General features: G+C 45.9%; 1 protein-coding gene and 1 pseudogene across 1 annotated transcript in view; one reads left to right on the top strand and one right to left on the bottom strand.

The window, feature by feature from the left end:
- Positions 1-14,857, bottom strand: part of NGF (nerve growth factor) — a 58,227-nt gene that overhangs the window by 42,415 nt on the left and 955 nt on the right. The window lies entirely within an intron of this gene.
- LOC129656410 (ATP synthase subunit beta, mitochondrial-like) overlaps positions 10,098-14,857 on the top strand; it is a 92,116-nt pseudogene continuing 87,356 nt past the window's right edge.

Below are 14,857 nucleotides of genomic sequence, written 5' to 3'. Positions count from 1 at the left end.
GATGTTGAACTTCTGCCTTCCTCAGCCAGGGATTTTCTCCCAGTGTTTTAAACTCCATCCCCTTCTCCTCTCACTTCACAAAGACCATAAGCTTCAAAATATTTCCATGAGTCATTGACTGAAGTCTGAAATTTTACTTTCCAAGATTTTAATAACATAATGTGAGTAGCTGCCGTTTGTTGAACAGCTTTTAGGTGCCAAGTACTGTGCTGTTACATATACGCTCTCATTTAGCTCCTGCTTTATAAAGGAGGTATTGTTATTATTCCAATTTTACAGTTCTGCCAGGCTCCTCTGTCCATGGAATTCTCCAGGCAAGAATCCTGGAGTAGGTTGCCATTCCCTTCTCCAGGGGATCTTCCTGACCCAGATATTGAACCCGGGGCTCTAGATTCTCTACCATGTGAACCACCAGGGAAGACCTGACAAAGGAAATATTGTTATTATTCCAATTTTACAGTTCAGGAAACCAAGAATCAAAGAGAGTTTCTGTAATGTATGTGAAGTCACACAATCAGCAGGAAAGAAGGGCCAGGGCTCTCCTTTTGCTTGCTCTGTTGTCTGTGAGTGGTTCTGACCAAGGGAATTTGATGGCCGCTAAGGGCATCTGTCCCTGGGATAAGCATCTGTCTGAGTCTTTGTCAGCCATGTATCTCTAGCGTGAGTGAAGGGTCAGAGATCACCTTTTGATGGAGCAGAAGTTTGAGAGCATCATACCTCTGTATACCAAGGAGACCTTATGATGGAAGGGAGCTCCAGTGACAAGTTGACAAAAATGTTGTGTGACCAAAAAGTCAAGTTGAGTGTTCCTGGCTCTCTGAAGAAGCAGGGGAGAGATGGTCAGCTCAGGGGTGTTTTATGACTTCTGAGGCTGTGTGACAGACAAGCTCATCACCTTAGCTCCATGAGGCACATGGGGCCCAGGAGGCTATGAGACCGCGTCTGCGGGAAATCAGTATTTCTATGGACTGAGCCAGGGCTAAATTCGACATTAGGGCGATGCAACGCATCTGAATTTCATCACCATTAAATCACTCTTTAGACCTTGTAAATGTTCCTAATGATATTTTTGGTAGGTTGGAGTAAGCTGTCTACATCTGAGGTGTATTACTTTAAACCTACATTAACAGACTCATAAAATAAGGTGTTGGCTGGCTAATCCCCTGTAGTCATACCCTCAGAAGTATCCAGGCAGCAGAATGAACCAGAGTTATGAGTAGGTGTCCTGAGGTAGCCCCGAGGGCACAGACCCTGACCATACATGTCACTTGGAGGAATTGTTAGGATGAGTGGAGCTGTGTACCTGGGACCAAGCACTCCCCTCCTCAAAGGCTCCATAATCTACAAACTCTGGATTCCTGAGACCCTGGAAAAACAATCCACGATCTGAACCCACTCCTCTCAAGAACTGGACATTAACATCCTTATTGTGAGGCATCATGGGGCCAACCTGGGGCAAGGGGCACCCATTCATCACCTGGATGTGCTACTCATAGATTGTACATCATCACAGGTGGCATCGTGGGAACTGCTTTTTTTAATTGAGGCATAGGAACAATGTTTGGCAATGGGTCAGAATGTTGGAAATTAAGAGTATCCTGGAGCCATGATTTTCATAATTATCTCATGTAATATCTCATGATACGTGGGGCAGTGAAATGTTTATTCAGGGCACAGTCTCTGCCTGTGAAATCTGATTCTACCCTTTACTGGCCTTTCTAGCTGCTTAGGCCCAACTCAACAGTTGCCTCACTTGGGTCCTGGAAAACTGATAGCAGAAGAACTTCCAGTTTCTTGTCCAGAAACTATTAATACAATCAGCCCTTCGGGTTGAGCTACTTAGAGACTTTCCCCTGAAGATGACCTCTCTTCCCCTTTCCCCCACCCGCTTCCTCCCTCTATACTGACCTCTGTTCCTGATCTGAACCAACTTGAGCCTAGATTTCTCCTTCCTGCTCCTGCCTTTCTCCCATTTGCCTCTCTTTTCTGGCTCCTCTCTTCAAGCATACATCTAAGACCGCTGAGCTCTCCAACTTTGCTCTATATCCTATTGAATATTGAAGTCCACAGCTGGCTCTAATCTGTAAGAGGTGCTCCCAGGTATATTCATGCTTCAGGGGAAGTCACACTTTCAATGCCCTGCTCCATTTTGGGCCAGCTTAGCTGAACAGGTGGGGACTCCACAAACTTGCAAAACAGCCCTCCAGGAAGCCTTCCCCCACAAGCCAGATCCCACTGATGGTCTCCTTTCCTAACCTTCTGTAGTAATCGCTGTCTGTGCCATACACATCAACCATTCATTCATTCACTCAACGAATACTTCTTGAGCTCCTATATGTGATGAAGCCCTTTATGAACACAACAAAGTCCCTGTCCCCATTCTCATATTCCTGTGGAGGAGTCGAATAATAAACAAACAAACAAAAAACAAATAATAAAACTAAGCAGTATGACATAAATAGAGCAGGGTAAGGGGAGAGAGTCTACCGTGGCAGGGTTTGGTTGAGTGGGGATAGATGTATTAAGTTATAGCGCTCAAGAGATATAACACCCAAGCAGACCTAAATGATGATCAAAAGCTAACTATGTGAAGAAGATCTGTGGGTAGCAGTGTTCCAAATAGAAGAAACAGCAGGTGCAAAGGCCCAAGACAGTATCAAGAATGACGTGTTGAAGATACAAGACACGGGATCCTGGAGGGAGGATTAGGGTCCAGATCACATACATGCATTCTCCACTGCACCTTTCTGACATTTGGAGCCAAATGACTCTTTGCTGCTGGGTGCTGTCCTGCGCATTGCAGTGTGTTTAGCTGTATCCCTGGACTCCGCCAGCTAGATGCCGGTATCAGCCCCCTACTCCCTCCACATGTGACAATCATGGGTTTGCCATTTTTGATGTTTCCAAGTGTCCCCTGGGTTAAGAAGCACTGAAATAATGCCATGGCAAGAATATGGATATTAGTCTATGTGTAATTGAAGGCTTAAGAGCTAGGAAATAATGTGACATGATTTACATCTTTAAAAGGGCACTCTGCTGTTAGGTTAAAAGGTTGTAGGGAACAAGAGTGGAGGCAGGGAATCCAGGAGGAAGTCTCTGCAGTCATCTGGCTGATAGATGGTAGTTTGGACTAAGAGGCAGTAGTGGGATGTGAGAAGTGCCCAGGTTCAGTATTTAGTTTGAAACCAAGAAGACTTGCTGGTAGATTGAATAGAAAAGGTGATGAGCTACTATGTGTAAAATAGATAATGAGAACTGCTGTACAGCACAGGACCTCTCCTTGGTGCTCTGCGGTGACCTGAATGGGGAGGAAATCCAAAGAAGAGGGGACAAATGTGTACGTATGAATGGCTCACTTTGCTGTGCAGAAGAAACTGACACAGCAGTATCAAGCAACTATACTCCCATTTTAAAAAGCACTAGCTTGTTTGGATGGGCTTCCCCTGTGGCTCAGGCGGTAAAGAATCTGCCTGCAATGTGGGAGACCTGAGTTTGATCCCTGGATTGGGAAGATTCCCTGGAGAAGGGAACAGCTACTCACTACAATATTCTGGCCTGGAGAATTTCACGGACAGAAGAACCTGGCAGGCTACAGTCCATCGGGTTGCAAAGAGTTGGACAAAACTGAGAGACTTTCACTTTCAGGTTGTTTGGCTAAATAGGCCAATAACTATAGAGAATATACTAGTAGGCTTAAGAGTAAGCTTCTCCAAGGGAGGAACTGTACACTGTTTCTAGTTGTGTCCCTCTAAACTGGCAGAAAGAACATTGTAGAATGTTTGCTGGATTAATAAACATGAATAAGTGAATGAGAAAAAATAAAGGTGATGAGGAAGGTCTAATCAAGGATAATTTCCTGATTTGGGGTCTGAGCAGCTGGGAATAATGACATCATTGTCTAAAATAGGGAAGACTAAAATTAGACTTGGAAAAGAGTAGTTCAAGGGTCAACAACTCTAAGTCTGAAATGTCCATTAGATGTCCAAGTAGACATGACAATAGAAGCTGAGAGCCTGGAGCCCAGGGGAGAGGACCAGGTTGGAAATAGACATCCAGAAGTTGTAGAACCTATTTAATGCCTGGAGAGGCTGAGATAGACCATCTAGGAAGAGAGGAGTACAGATAAGAAAGGACCCTGGGCTGAGCTCCAGGTACTCCTATATTTAGAGGTCAGGAGAGGGAAAAGCTGGCAGAGGAGACAGAGGGGCCATTAGGAAGCTTCACGTCCTGGAAGCATCCTGCAACCACATCTGCCTTGGACTATCCCCAGCCAGGTCACCAGCTAAGCAGAGAGCCCCTCGGGTACTCATCCATGATTGGTGCCAAGGGCCTCTACAAAGCCAAGTTTTGGACAAGCCAAGGACTTAGCCAGAGTCACGTTGTTTAATCTTTACACCAAGAAGTAAGTGCTACTAGCCCCATTTCATAGCTGAGGAAACTAGAAACTGGAGAGCTGCAGGAACTTGCCCTGGTCACATGTGTTTTCAGCCCCACTCCTGGGCCTGCAGTTTTGAGAGCCTGCTTCCACACTGATGCTCTTTCCACGGTGCCCTTGGCCTCCGCCTCGCAGGGGCCCGCTCTGCCTGGCACAGGCCTCTGTTCCCACCATGGCAGGAGCAGCTTGTTTCTTCCCGGGATTATGTGAAGTGCTTTCACATCTGCTACTGCATTTGAGATGGGCAGGGGGGAGCTGGGATGGCACACACAGAGCAAGTGACAGTCAAGGTCCCTCACCTAACTCAGGGTAGAGCCAACACTGGGCCTGGAATCTCAAAGTCCTTTTCCAGGGTTCTCACATCTCACCTCTTATACATACATTCAAGGTGTCTCCCCAGCTGGCAACTGTATTAAAGGCAGAAGGTCGTTCCAGTATCCAGGGGCAAACTTATTATTCTCATTTTACAGATTAAGAAACAGAGGCTCAGAGAGGCTCTGTGATTTGTCCAAGTCACACAGCTAAGAAGCTGACCCAGAAATAAATCCCCATTCTCCTAGCTCTCAGTATGACAGAGCTGAAATAAATAATCTATATCTGACAACCATTTTTCTTTCTTACATAACAACTTTCCCAATCCGTAAAAGAAATAAGCTTCAGACAGGTTTCTGGAATTTTCACAAGCATGAGTGTTGCCAGTCATAATTCTGGTTCATAATCATTAAAGAAGTGAAAATGAGTAGAATGTGGATATTCTGTGTGCTGTGCCAACTTAAAAGTACTTTTGTTATGCTTAATCACAAAGGTGATTTAAAAATAACCTACAACAAATAATATGTGTTGCTTTATTAAGCCCTCTAGTTTCTGACATGTCCCACTCTTTTTTAGAAAAATTCAAAACAATACTCAAAAGTTCCACTCCCAGAATATTTTCTTTCATTTCCAAGATAAATGGAAATGGAGATGCTGACACATGGCTGTGAAATCTGGAGTCAGGTTTTGGTGTCTGACCTCCTCGAAAAAGAAAACAAAAACATTTCTAAGTGTTCACACTTTCCCCGCAAAAGGACAGATGCAATACCCTTGAACCCAGATGAAAAGAAAGGTAATTCATTTCATGCATAAGAAACATTCTTGGTGGTGTGTCATGTTCTGGGACAATTGATTCCATTTGTCATTGCAAGTTTCAGAAAGGATGGAAATATGCCTTTTTCCCTCCCTTTTGGGCACAGAAAATGTAAGCCAGCCTCTGCTTTTTCCTAAAAAAACAACAACAGCAACTCAGGTGCAACAGTGATGGATTTAAACAGCCTCTTAGCTGCTTTGTTCATGATCCGGTCAAGATCCTGATGCTGCGCTCAATATAACCCACCTGCTTAAGGAGCAAGGGGCTGTATATGATGTGACAAATGTCTCTCTTTTGCTATAAATGTTATTTTTTTTTAAAGATTTTTTGATGTGGACCATTTTTACAGTCTTTATTGAATTTGCCACCATGTTGTTTCTGTTTTCTCTTTTTGGTTCTTTGGCCATGAGGCATGTGGGATCTCAGCTTCCCAACCAGGGATGGAAAATGCAGCACCTGCATTAGAAGGCGAAGTCTTAACCACTGGACTGCCAGGAAGTCCCTATAAATGTTCTTTAACATGTGCAACTGGCCTGATGGCATGGATTTTACAGGGGATGGTGGGATGAGTTGTGGTAAAGAAGACTCTTACAGAGATGAAAATTATAACACTCCCACTTTCTCCCCGTAAGCCCCCGTGCCCTGCAACCTCAAAAAGAGACGTCTTAACTGCCTAGAAAGGAGCATTAAATCTTTGGTCTGGACAGGAATTCAGCATTTGAGGAGATGTCACTAATAATCCTCTTTGAATCTGAGTGGTGAAAATGGGGCCCCGTTGCGGGTGGGGAGTTGCATTTTACAGAGAGAGAACTGGAATGAGCCCCAGGGGAGCACGGGGAACACAAAAGGGAGGTGAAGCTTCTGCCTGAACAAAGAGGCAGCAGTTTATCATCGCTGATCTGTCCTCAGGGGACTGCATTAGCCAGGCTCTCAAGAAAATTAGGCCATGTCACCTTTGTGGCCCCTGGTATGGGTCATTCTTCCATGTACCCTCTGCTGGAGAGGGGAGGTCTGGGGTCAGTGACAGACTGTGGGCTAGGTTGAGGGCTGGAGTCAGGATTAGGGTTTGGCTCACCTGAAGCCGTCAGCTCCAAGGCCCACACTAGGAGCCTGTAAGCTGTTTATAGCAGGAGATAAATTGAAATCCTCCGCACTGGGGCAGCCTGGAGCCTCGCTCACAAGAAAATGTTAGGCTCCCTGCTCTGGGCAGGGACTTCTTAAGAATTTGACAATGTCAACATTTTAATAGTATCTTAGCCCTGTTGTCCTTATAAAAATATACTGAGAAGGAAAGGATGTGATTTGTGGGAACAGAAGCTCCTTCCAGAGTCACTGTACCACCACATTAAGACCAAAGAATTTGTCCCGGTCACAAGGCCGGGGAAGGCTGCGATGCTGTGATGCCCCACTGATGGTTCTCAGTGACAGGGAGGGGGATGTCTTGGGCCCTTGGGACAACTACTGTCATGATGATGTCCAGGGAACAGAATCACAGAAAGATGCCTCTGCCAACATGAAATAGAAGAAAGAGGGTAGAAAGGTAGGGATACAGACAACATACCATGCTATTGTTTCTTTGCTAGGCTGGCCAGAGATTTCAGGCACAAAATCATTCAGGGAGGTCATCATTCTAATGAGGCTGAGTAGTCTGAAAGAAGACGATAAAGAAGGAGTAGGCAGAGGGGGAAAGGAGAAGACCATTGATGCCAGTGGCTTTTGCTTGCTGAGGTCTCCTTGATGGCAGACCCAGTACCAAGCACTTCATACATCTTTGTCATTTAATCTACACAATAGCCCTATGAGGAGGCAATTAGTCTGACCTTGCAAATGAGGAAACTGATGCTTAGAGAACTTAAATTCCCTAAGATCATACAGCTAGGAATCACAGAGCTGGGACTTAACCCCAAGCTTGTCTGGCTTCAGAGCGATGCCCTTTTCTAAACCATGCTGTTGTCTGTGCCAAGAGCTTTTCAACTTTTTTAACCATGACTCATAGTGAAAAAATACATTTTCTGTCATGATCCAGTTTGCACACATATTGTCTAAACATATATACAATTAAAACAAAGTTTTCACACATATTTCCCTTTTTTCCATGCAATGCATGTTGATTTTTAAACATTTTACTCTATTTCTTTCTTTAAAAAAAAAAAAGTTGTACCACTTAATTGATTTCTCATCTCCCTAAGAGGTCCCAACCTATTAGGTCCCTTACTTTATTCTATGACAGTGGGTTTGAAATTTTTTCAACTTCTTGCTTGATCCCTTTGGATGCTGGGCTGTATCTCTGTTTCTAAAGCAAGCTGCTAATCATGTACCCTGGACCATCCCTCTGGTGAGGGGACATCATTAATCAAATATTTCAGAAATTACAAATATCTGACAAAGCCGTTTGCTTGGAAAAGAGTCAGTCCAGGAAACCATCCAGAAAACATAATCGCTGATCTCAGGCACCGACTAGTAATATTTTAAGCAATTGATGCATGCTTTCGCAAAAGAAACTATTTTCTCTGCTTTCAGAACTTACAGGACACATCTGCTCTGACGGGACCATGCACAGTCACCATCTAACAGTAAGTGCCCAAGGAAATGAACAACGCAAGGGTCTGTGAAGACTGTCACCCCATCATCAAGAGTAGTGTTGTCTTTCTCAGTTTTGGGTGAGTACACCCAGGATCTGAAATTTGATTGCTTTGCAGTGGAGTGCATATGTCTTCACCCTGGTTTAGAATTTGGGGTGATTTTGTTTCAGCAGCTAGGGGCAGGGACAGGGTTGATCGAATCAGATTTCGATCATGGAAAGTAAGGTCCTGATCAGGTGGCTTCAGCACAAGTCAGCCTGAGGAGCCGCGGACTCAGTGACTTCACTCCAAACAATGTGCATGCTAATTGAGAAAACATGTTCCTGTGATGGCCTCATGCAAAAATCCAGATTTACAATTTTTTTTTTTTTTATTCCTAAGAATTCCTTGAATATTTGCCATGCGTGTCTATACAGCCTCCCGGAGTACTTTTCCTTCTTATGGAGTAGAGTTCTGTTTTTCTGCTGTTGGCCCAGGTCAGGTTTTTAAAGTGTGGGATTCTGACAGAGCAAGCAGGAACACAGTCTCGGGCCTTGGGGAGAAGCGGGAAGAGGGCAGGAGGGGAGAAAAACAGCCTACAAATGCTATCCTTCTCTGGGGACAGGAAAAGCAATTGAAGCCCAAGTCCTCAGAAAGCCACTGTTCACAAAGCTCAGTGAATGGCTCTTCTTCATGTTTCTGGTCCTTCATGTCCTCTGGACTGGCTAAACCCCACCTGCCCAGCATTAGGACAGAACTCAGGCTCACTGGGCACCGCCAATGTTCCAGGCTCTGGACTAAGTAAGGGCTTTCCAGCCCTCCTTCGTCTCACCCTCGCAACTGTCCCCTGAGATTCGCCTTATGAGTCCCTTTTACAGATGAGAAAACTGAGGCTTAGAGTCATTATGTGGTTATAGAGCCAATAAGAGACAGAGATTGGGTCTGAAGCTGGTTCTGTTTTATGCCAGGGCTGCTTTTATACAATCCTACCTGCCTGCAGGACATTCCCTTCCTCTAGGAAGCCTTCCTAGAGGACACTGGTCATTCAGGCCTCTCAGAGTCGATGGGAACTTCTTCAGCTAGTTTCCATTTTGATACTGCTCTCAATTTCTCCAAGTGTGTCTATCTGGATAATAAGATGAAACTGCAGGCAGGTTTTGTTGATCTGCATAGATGTTTTGAAAAGTGAAGGATCTACACACTCAAGCATAAAGTTTGAATTCTTGGAAAAGTTGGACGATCTGGCCACATTGGGTCTACAGACCTGCAAAGCAACAGATTGTCTGTCCTTTTCTGATGGGGCATACCCTCTCTAGTTCTCTGCAGCCCCCACCAGCCTAAGTCTTACCTTATATTATCTGATGAGCCTCTGAAGCCATTTAAATTTTTATTTTAGAGCAAGCTCCTTGGGCAGAATTTATATTTATTGTGACTCACCACAGGGCCCAGGCCCCTGGTTAGCATATTAATCAAGATGCTCATTGGAAGAGGGCAGATCCATCCATGGCCTGATGTTGCCTTCCCAGGGTGGGGACTGTTTCCCCTTTAACCACAGGTTATGTGCTATTTAGCAACAGCTGCCCAGCCACTGACCCTTGGGGTGGGAGAGCATGAATGCCTGGCTGACATAGAAAATTTCACTTCCTTCTCTTCCTTCTCTTGTGAACTTGATAAGACACATAAAATCCTAAGGAAATGAGTTGTTGGAGGGAGAAGTTGTTATGTGGGGGTAAGGAACCGAAACATTCTTAAAGCTGCCAGTACAAATGGCCATTCTCAAGAAATGCCTTATTTAGAGAGCATTACATAACATCTCTGAGATACAAGTCTGAGAAGTTTGCCTCTGAAAGAAAATCGCAGGAGAATATCTCTGAGTTTCCTTTCACTCTGATATTATGAGGCCGAGGTAGTCCAGAAGATGAAATGTTTGGTTAAAATTCTCCCCCAATGAGAATGTTAATTACAGAAAGTCAAAATGACGGTGGGTGAATTCCTAGAGAAGATTCGATGCTTCCAGAAAGATTTCTTATCCCAGGGCAGCAAAGCTTTACACATACAGAGGCATAAAAAAATGCAAAGATGGTGTTGCTCAATCTGAAGCGAAAAGCATACCTCAGATCAGTACCACTGAGGGAGAGAATGACAGAAAAGAGCTCGCGTTTGCTGAGTGCCTGCTCAGCTGTGTGCCAGGCCTGTGCTGGCATCCCACCAATATCACCCCACTTGAGGTGCCCAGCCCAACACAGCAGGTCCTACTGTTACCTCTGTTTCACAGAGAGGAACACCAGGTACAAGAGACGCCCGCCTGCATCTCTGCTTTCCTGGCGCTCATCTCCCTCCTCCCTGCTTACTTAGTCCAGCAGCCTTCAGGAGCATGACTGCTCTTTCTTTTGAACAGTCCAAAGGGAGTCTGCCTCTCTCAGCATCTCCCATACAGCACGGGGTGGGGGTGGGGGGGCTCAATACCTGGTTATTGACAAGGATGGGATGGCACCCTAGCGTGCTAACCTCCAAGCCAGGTCTGTGTTGTGCTGTGCTTAGTCGCTCAGTCATGTCTGACTCTTTGAGACCCCAAGGACTGTAGCCTGCCAGGCTCCTCTGCCCATGGGGATTCTCCAGGCAAGAATACTAGAATGGGTTGCTGTGCGCTTCTCCAGGGGATCCTTCCCAAGCCAGGTCTGCTCAAGTCCAAACACGGGATGGTGTTTCACTAGACTGGACAAGTGAGAAATGCAAGTCACTTTAACCCCGCGTCAGATCCACAGTGACTAGGGGCTTAGACAGTACCTCCCTCTCTGGACCTGGGCTGAGCTCTCATGGTTTCCAGCAGGCAGCCCTCCCTGGGCTCACTTGGGAATGTGTGTGGTGTTCAGACAGATGATATATTCCACCAACCTGGCTACCGAGGGGACAAAGGAAATGGGAAAATCGGCCCATCTGTGTACCAAGTAGCACATACTTTGTGGTTACTGGGAGCCTATTCCGTAGCAGTGGATTTTAACTGCCCTTAGTATGGAACAGCTTCTGGGGGAAGTTGGGCTGTTCATCCTCACTGACTTCAGAGCCAGATCATTCTACTTGCAGAGCTCTCCACCTGCAGAGGCCACCGCGGGCAGTGCCAAAACCTCTCCATCTGCTTACCCCAGTGGGGAATTTTCAGGGAAACCCTGACTGTCTGACTGACTAATAATACTACTACTAATAAAAAGATTTTCCATGTGTGAAAGAGGTTGGCCAAACTTGGGCAACTCAAAAAGCATTGTTGCTAGTCCTACTTGACAGATTGCATCACCAGACCAGTCTCAGTCTCATCTGGGAATCTCCTTACATCTCTGATGTCCTTTTTTTCTTTTTTTGGCCTCATTAGGAATCAACTATGAACCCTGCCAGTTCTACTTCTTTGGTAGCTTTCCCTCTCCAGCAACTTGGGGGTGTTGCTGTTGTTTAGTCGCAAAGTCGTGTCCAACTCTTTTGCCACCCCATGGACTGTAGCCCACCAGGTTCCTCTGTCCATAGGATTTCCCAGGACAAGAACATGGGAATGGGTTGCCATTCCCTACTCCAGGGGTTTGGGAGTGGGTAGCAAGAAATAAAATCCTCCAAAGAAATTATTCATTTTAGCCCTTTGCACTATGAACAACCCAAATGACCCCATTTTTTGTCATCCAGTGAGACCTTGTGGCAGAGGTAAGGATAAGTGAGAATAAACCCAGTGCTATATGTACCATCTCTCCAGTGTACATTGCTAGCCTACTTTTTCAATTAAATGTCACATTATTGATTCCCATTTACTCTCACAGCTTGGGCATGGTTGTATTAATTTGATATCAACATGTGCCCACGTTGTATTAAGTGTTGTCAGTGCCAGGGAGGGCTCTGCTTCCTCACTCTCTCATTCAGAGAAGTGACCTCCTGGTGCTACAGTGTGATCCATTTAGTAAAGGAGAGAAGGATTTCCTCCCAGTGCTGTGGACACCCGGGGCAGGCAGTCTGCCAGTATTTTTAACAGCATATGGCAGAGAAGGAAGCCGCCATGCTCTAATACCACCAGTCCCTTCCCCCCAACTCTTTCTGGTTTTCTTTTCATGTGGGCCATTTGTAGTCACACTCCACTGACAAAAGCCAAGGATGATGCCCGGCAGGACCACAGCACTGAGCTTCCTGAAGCCTGATACACTGGCTCTTGGAGGATGAAGCCCAGGGCTGGATCCCTGAAGCCCCAATTCAGTGATTAAGTAGAAGATGGCCTGACCATAAGGCCTGAAAGAAAGGTCCTTATTGGTAATTGCCAAGGGAGTTCTCAACTGGGAGCAGTATTTCCCTTTTAATAAGCATTTAGCCTTCCATGGGGGAGAGGGGATTTTGGGTTGTCACCATTTCTGTCATTTTGGTAGGGGGGGCAGGAATACTCAACTTCCAGCATTACAGAAATAAGTCACCCTTAACCAAGAATTTTCTCCAAATGCCAACAGCCCCATTGAGAAACACTGTTAATATACTACCCTTCTCCCATAGATTGGGAAAGTGAAGGTTGTGAAGTTTAGTGACTCGCTCAAGATCACAAAGCTATTTTCCCTTCTGTCTTACAACTCAAAAACTACCACAAGAAGTTTACCCAAAATATAGGAGAGAAATATTAAGAGATCATTTCAGTATAATTTCTCTTGAGGCAAACAACCTCTAGGAATTCCTCCACAACATGTAACGTAACCCATAGAATAGAAGAGTAATGAAAAAAATCATGAAGCATAACATCTTTTTTTATTATGTGATTTCACTGTTCTGGTCTTGGCTAAATTTTGTGCTTCAAGGTCTATCATCTCGGCTTAAATAGGACAATTCCATCCCTATGCATAACCAGCCGAAAGGTCAATGACCACAAAGCCTCAGCTTCTCCAGCTACGTTTCTGCCTTGGGGCCATCTCGATTTCGCTACTATTTGCAGGTTGGATGTTAACCATCTCCCCACTGTCAGGAAGCAAGGTCCCTGGCAATGGGTTGGGGAAGGGTCTTTTCCTCTTCCTTTACTTGCTAGAGGCCACAGAATGCTGTTCTGTGAAACTGGCCCAGAGTTGATTTCTCAGGACTGGCTGAGCCTAGGAGCTGACGGTTTAGTTGATGGTTTGCAAGTTCAGAGGTGCCAGTCAAAGAAAGAGAAACCCTCTGGGAACATGCATTGTTTGCTCAGAGATATCCAGACTTTATATGAGTCCTCATCAAGCCTTCTACCGCCTGCTGAGGGCAGAGTGTCATTTTTCTGTGGCTCCAGTGCAGTTGCCGCTGAAATAAGGCACTCCATGAATGTGCAGCCGAAGTGCTCAGCACTCATTTAAAAGGAAAGTTGTGTGATTTTCTCATCAGTTTAATCTCAGCAATGATGAGAAACTTCCCTCGGGCTCCAGCCCTGCCCTGCCATGCCCTACCCTCCCTGCTGATGTCGGCAGCTGGGGCCCCCTTCCTGGACACTGCACAGATTTTTCTCTGGAAGAGGAGAGTGTGAAGCCTCATTCCCTGCTCCTTCTGCCCCTCCAGGTTGAGAAGATCTGTGGTGGGAAGTAGGAGAAGGTGAGAACCCCACTCATGGACAAAGGTTAAGGATATGGGAAGTCCCTAGTACTAGGATGGCTGCCCCGAGTGGAGCCAATTTTCCAATTCTCAGGTGGGTCTGTGGAGTTTTAGGGTGAGATGGCTGTCCAGGGGTGGTGTGGCACTAGCAGCTGCTCTGAAATCCTCTGAGATACTTCTACAGTCCTATCAATATGTGTCCCCAGTTCCCGAGACCTTGGTTCCCCATTTCCCGTGGTGCCTCCTAACATTTTTCCCTTCAAGGTTGCCCTTTTTCCCACCTGCCCAAAAATGTTGGCAAAAGCCTGGGGGAGGATTTTGGTGGCATGTGCTGTTAATCCCAACCCCCTTCAAGGGCCAGAGTCTTGAGGAACATTCATTTCCTCTCTGAGTCAACACCCGCAGGGCCAGCCTCAGACCCCAGACCCCTCTCACTCACCCCCCAACCCCAGTCCTCAGTTACCTCAATGTCCGGGAACACTGACCACGGTGGATTGACATTTGGGTTGCCCAGGCTGACCTATGACTTCTCCACAAAAGAGACCCTTCCAGACCGAATGGGGTCTTTGTTCAGTGGGTCTTCAGACGGGGAAAGTTTCAGACATTGGATAGGAAATAGTAAACACTGCCCAAGAAGAGCTGGCAGGGCCCGACGGCTGTTGTCCTTCTGCACCACATTGAGAAGGAGAAACAGTCCCCTCCAGCAGACTTAAGTGACAGCTTCAAGAGTCTGAAGACCCTGGAGAGACGATACTGGTGGGTCTGCCACTGCCCTTTCTGAATTTAAGAATGTAGCTGGCCATGCATGTGTGGGAAAGGTGGGGGGGGGGGGGGAGGGGTTTGGCACTGCAGTGGTTGAGCCCAGAGGATGGAGCCAGAACAATTAATCAAGTGCCTTTTCTCCAGGATTTCTATTGGCCTCAGATGACAGAGGGGGCAGAGATACCCAGGAGAGTCCTATTTTGGTTTCCAGCTGGGAACGTGCACTAAGTTTTCCTTAATACCCATAGCACCCAAAGGCTTTGCAGTAATACACTTTAATGCATGAAACACCCATAAATTATCCGACAAACTGTTACAACTTCCAACCTGGAACAACTTGGAAAAACCAGCCTAGCAAGCACGCTCTTTTTTAATCTCTCAAGTCACTAGAGAAGAGAAAGTTCAAGC

Source organism: Bubalus kerabau, chromosome 6, assembly GCF_029407905.1.
Source record: "Bubalus kerabau isolate K-KA32 ecotype Philippines breed swamp buffalo chromosome 6, PCC_UOA_SB_1v2, whole genome shotgun sequence".
In the NCBI taxonomy this organism is placed as follows: Eukaryota; Metazoa; Chordata; class Mammalia; order Artiodactyla; family Bovidae; genus Bubalus; species Bubalus kerabau.
The sequence above is the reverse complement of the archived record's forward strand: the minus strand, read 5'-3'. Positions and strand labels throughout refer to the sequence as shown.